Source organism: Nicotiana tabacum, chromosome 22 (genome assembly GCF_000715075.1).
Source record: "Nicotiana tabacum cultivar K326 chromosome 22, ASM71507v2, whole genome shotgun sequence".
NCBI lineage: Eukaryota > Viridiplantae > Streptophyta > Magnoliopsida > Solanales > Solanaceae > Nicotiana > Nicotiana tabacum.
In genome coordinates this window covers 40057721-40063720 of record NC_134101.1, presented here as the reverse complement: position 1 = coordinate 40063720, position 6000 = coordinate 40057721, and positions in this window count along the sequence as shown.

Sequence of the window (6000 nt, the reverse complement as noted above, 5' to 3'; positions counted from 1 at the left end):
TTGATAAATGGCTCCGATGTTTTTCAACCCAGAACTTACCAGAACTGACCCCGAATTTTTTTTTTTTTTTTGAGCAACGTGAAGAAACGATGACATTTTACCGACGGTCGAGAAATGAACATGCTAAAAGATTCTAACCTTCCTGTGAATCTTTAGACTTCCTTTTCATTTGACAATTGATCCGGGATATCGTCTATGGCCTTGATTTTGTCGGGGGTTTACCTCAATTCTCCTTTGTGAGACCAGAAACCCCAGGAACTTACCAGAACTGATCCCGAACATATACTTCTCGGGGTTAAGTTTCATGTTATGCTTCCTCAGGATATCGAATGTTTCTTGTAAATGCTTAAGGTGGTCACATGCATTCAAAGACTTAAAGAGCATATCGTCGATATAAACTTCTATGGTCTTTCCTATCTGTTGTTTTCTTCGTAGTATATTTTTTGTCGCTGCTCCATTAAAAACCTTACCAGAAAAATTCAATTGGGACAAAAACTGAACGAAAGAAAAAATAGTGTAGCACATACTTTTTGCTTGAATAATATTCATCAGCAATAATATATTTTGAGGTGCGCCACATTCCAGTTGTTAGGCAACTTGTCTCCATTCTAGTTCTCCAACTCCTATGAACCTTTCCCAGTGATAGCTGAAATTCGGTAGGGACCTTCCCACGTTAGACCTAGCTTCCCCACGTTGAGCTCCTTGGTATTTTGGGTTACTTTTCTTAGAACCAAGTCTTCTTCTTTGAAATAGCGAAAGTTGGCTCTTCGATTATAATATCGTCCATTCTCTACTTTTGAGCTACCATTCTTACATGTGCCAAGTCCATGCGTTCTTCGAGTAGTTCCAAGTTGATTAACATCGCTTCGTTGTTCGATTCTTTATCTGCCCGAAAATATCTCAAAGTGGGTTCACCCACTTCCACCGGATTAGGGCTTCAACACCTACACAAGGGAAAAAGAGTTTCACGTGTACTCAATTTGGCCATTGTTCGGTAGGCCCATTGCACTCCGGGCAATTCTTTGGGCCATTTTCCCTTTGCCGTTTCCAACCTTTTTTTTAGGTTTTGAATAATCACTTTGTTAGTCGACTCCGCTTGACAGTTTGCGCTTGGATGATAAGGAGAAGATGTGATCCTCTTTATCTTCAAATATTTGAGGAATTTTGTAACTTCTGCACCGATAAATTGTGGCACATTGTTGTATGCTATCTCTTTTGGTATTCCAAACCTGCAAATTATATTTTCCCACAGAAAATCGACCACTTCGCGTTCTTCGATCTTCTGATAAGGACCTGCCTCCACCCATTTAGAAAATAGTCAGTCAAAATTAAAAGAAACCTTACCTTTCCGAGAGCCAGTGGCAGCGGTCCGACGATGTCCATCCCACATTTTATGAACGGACATGGGGACAGATCCAAATGTAAGGGTTCTGCCGGATGATGTACTAGTGGTGCGTAGCATTGGCACTTATCACATTTTCGTACGAAATCTTTAGCGCCTTGTTGAATACGAGGCTAGTAATATCCTGCCCGTACCAACTTCAGCACCAAAGAATCTATGCCCGAGTGATTTCCGCAAATCCCTCTGTCGACTTCTCTCATGACATAATTTGATTCTGACGCTCCTAAGCATCGGGTCAGCGGGCCTTGGAAGGATTTTCTATACAATTGGCCTCCCTTGAAGCTATAACGTGCATATTTGGCGCATAATGTATGTGATGCTTTGGGGTCTTCGGGCAACTTCCTGTGCTCGAGATAGTTGATTATTTCATTTCTCCAGTCCCAGACCAGACTAGTCGAATTTACCTCACAGTAACGACTCCCGAAATAATGCCAAAAGAGCATCGACCATTACCACGTATTATTGCATTCGTTCTTCTTTGGTATTAAAGATCCCATAGACCTGATTTACCACCAGTTGCGAGTCACATTTAATTTGGATATTCTCGGAATCAAGTCCCCGGGACAATTCGAGCCCTTCAACTAAAGCTTCATACTCTGCTTCATTGTTAGTTAAAGGAATCGTTCTGATGGCTTGCCTTAGGGTTTCCCCCGAATGCGTGATTAAGACTATTCCGAGTCCATACCCTTTTACGTTGGAAGCTCCGTCTATAACTAAGGTTCAAACCCCTAATGTCTATTCCGACACCATTACTGCCTCTTAGGTTGCTAGAGGCAGTAGTCCCGAACTAAAATCTGCCACGAAGTCAGCTAAGACTTGCGGCTTAATTGCAGTCCTCGGTTTATATTCTATGTCGAACTCAATCATTTCGACGGCCCATTTGGCCAATCTGCCTGAGAGCTTGGGTTTATGGAGGATGTTCCGCAAAGGAAAAGTAGTCACCGCAACTATCAGGTGACATTGGAAGTAGGGCCTCAACTTCCGAGCGGTGACTACGAAAGCTTTTCCAAATGCGGATAGCGAGTTTCTGCTCCCGTTAAAATTTTGCAAACGTAATAAATGGAAAATTGCGTACCTTCATCCTCCCGGACTGAAATCGCACTTACTGCAACTTTTGAAACTGCGAGGTAGACCAGCAATGTTTTACCTTCTTTCGATTTTGAGAGCAATGAAAGACTTGATAAATACTTCTGCAGGTCCCTCAGAGCGTAGCACTCCGGTATCCATTCGAAATTATTTTTCTTTTTGAGCAGCGTGAAGAAACGCTGACATTTTTTCGACGACCGGGAAATGAACTTGCTAAAAGATTCTAACCTTCCTATGGGTCTTTAGACTTTATTTTCATTTGAAAATTGATCTGGGATATCGTCTATGGCCTTGATTTTGTCGGGATTTACTTCAATTCCCCCTTGTGAGACCAAAAACTCCAGGAACTTACTAGAACTGACCCCGAACGTGCACTTCTCGGGTTTAAGTTTCATGTTATGCTTCCTCAGGATGTCGAATATTTCTTGTAAATGCTTAAGGTGGTCACCTGCATTCAAAGATTTAACGAGCATATCGTCGATATAAACTTCTATGGTCTTTCCTATTTGCTTTTCAAACATCTTATTTACGAGCCGTTGATAAGTGTCTCCAGCGTTTTTCAACCCGAAGGGCATTATATTATAACAATATGTACCAAAATTCGTTATTATTGAAGTTTTTCATGATATTCCAGGATCATCTTGATTTGGTTATACCCGGAATAAGCATCGAGGAAACTCATCAACTCGTGTCCGGCCATGGCATCAATCATTTGATCGATATTTGGCAGTGGGAACGAGTCTTTCGGGCACGCTTTATTAAGGTCTTTATAGTCTACACACATGAAAAATTTATTGTTCTTCTTAGGAACTACTACTACTTTGGCTAGCCAGTCTGGATATCTTACCTCTCGGACTGAACCGATTTTAAGCAAGTAGGTTATCTCTTCTCTGACGAATTTATTCCTGGCCTCGGCAATAGGGCATTTCTTCTGCCTTACCGGAGGTATGTTTGGATCCAAACTCAGCTTGTGCACGGCTATTTTTGTCGGGGTACTTGTCCTATCCTCGTGCGACCATGCAAAACAATCAACATTAAATTTAAGGAATTTAATAAAATCAAACCTAAGCTCCAGGTGCAGTCCTGTCCCCAAATTGAATTTTCTTTCTTGGAATTCCTCGAACAATGCAACTTGCTCCAGTTCCTCTGTCGTGGACTTCGTTGTGTCTGTCTATTCTGGAACTTGGAAATACCTTAGCACATGATATTGTTCTAATAACTCTGTTTCCGGGCTAACTCCTTCTAGTTCGGGAATAGGTTACAACTCTTGTAATTGCTATGACATGTGTTCCTTCTCTTTACTAATGGAAACTGAGATTGCATTCATCTCCCTTGCTGTCGGTTGATCACCTCTTATTTGCTTGATTCTTTCGGGCATTGGAAACTTCGGCAATTGGTGATATGTTGATGGTACAACTTTCATTTCTTGTATCCATGGCCTTCCCAGGATAATGTTGTATCCCATATCACCATTTACTACTTCGAAGAGAGTTATTTTCATTACTCCTTCAGCATTTGTGAGCAGCAAATTCTCTCCCCGGGTCATCACACTTGCAAGGTTGAATCCAACGAGGAGCTTTGTTACCAGAATAATGCTTCCGATGAGTTTAGTTTACTCCAATACTCTCCATTGTATGATATTAGACGAACTTTCTGGATCTACTAGAACACGTTTAATATTAAAATCTAACACATTTAAAGAAATTACTAGTACGTCGTTGTGTGGTAACAACAATCCGTCTGCGTCCTCCTCTGTGAAAGTGATATCGTCTTCCCGAAGTCTTTTACTATGAGTTATTGATACTTTTATCTTCTTCGCTACCCAAAAGGTGACCCCGTTAATCTCATTCCCCCCAAAGATCATATTCACCGTTTGGCATAGGGGTTCTTCTCCTGGTTTCGGAAGTTCCGCGTTGTCTCTGTTATGACCATAATTGTTCTTAGCTAGATCACTCAAGAATTCTTTGAGGTGACCATTCTACAATAATGTTGCCACCTCCTCTCGGAGGTGTCGGCAGTCCTCTGTCCGGCGACCGTTCATCCCATGGTACTCGCACCATAAGTTGGGATCTCTCTGGCTGGAATCGAATCTAATAGGTCTTGGGAATCGTGCATCTTTAATGTTTCTCATGGGTGACACCAACTCTACTATACTAGCGTTGGAGTTATATTTCGATAACTTGGGGTAAGAAGGATCCCGAGACCCTGACGTATCTTAATCTTTGAGTAATCTATTGTTTTGACCTTGATCGGTCCCTCTGTTAGCGATGAACTTGTTTGCTACCCGGATGTTTCTGCCACGGCCTTCGGTCCGCTCGTAGGGGAAAAATCTGACTCCTCGAAGTTCGTCTGTCCGCGTCGTAGGCATCCTTTGATTTTTCTCTCCTCTTCTCCTGTCCTTTGCCGATGATGTGGAACCGACCTGGAACTTAAGCAGGCACTCCTTCATCTTCCGGGAAGCGTCTAAGCTTCTCGGGTTCAATCCTTTAGTGAATGCTTCAACTGACCATTCATCCGGGACAGTCGGGAGCAACATTCTTTCTTTCTGGAATCGGGTAATGAATTCTCGTAATAATTCGGATTCTTCGTGCGTCCTGCATATGTCGGCCTTCCGGGATTGTACTTTTCTGGCCTCGGCATGAGCCTTGATGAAAGAATCTACGAGCATCTCAAAGGAATCTATGGAATGCTCGGGTAATAATGAATACCACATTAGTGCTCCCCTCATGATAGTTTCTCCAAATTTCTTTAGCATCACAAATTCAATTTCATGAGGAGCTAGATCATTTCCTTTTACCGTCGTTGTGTAGGTGGTAATATGCTCATGTGGGTCTGAAGTCCCGTCATACTTTGGCATTTCAGGCATTTTGAACCGCTTCGAGATTAGTTTTGATGCCGCACTCGACTTCTACGACAATGAGTATACTTATTCGAGTCTGGGACTTTCAGTACTGGTGGCGCGCCTAAGATTTGGTTCGTGCAGGCGTTTACTTCCCTCATAAACCGTAAAATTTCATTCTGGAATGGGTCGTTCTCGTTGTTCATATCGGATCTGCTCCCCCCAGCCCCTTCGGAGCCAACTTCGCTCCTTGGAGTGTTGTTGTCGACTCTCTGCGTCGTTTGGTTTGCGGGAACACCGGGAGGAATTGGATCTTGTCTGTTTGCATTATTTGAAGCCCCCGATAATGCCTACTTTAGTTCCGTCATAACCTAGTCCTGCCGCGTGAGATGGCCTAGAATGATTGCCTGTTATTCTCGCAGGACCCTCTTCGCATCCACGTCATGTTTCTCATTAGCATCATCGGGAGTTGTATCCCGAACTTGTCGAGGGTGCTGCCTGTCATGCACCGGCGTGACATCATTCTCCTTATTGCGGGTGTCACTGATTGAATCCTCAAAATGAGGCCGATCCCCTCGAATTTCAGGATTCTGCATGTCGTTAACAGTGTTATCTACCATTTTTTATGATTTTTTCTAAGACAAAATAATCAAATCGCGTTAGTAAAAAGGCA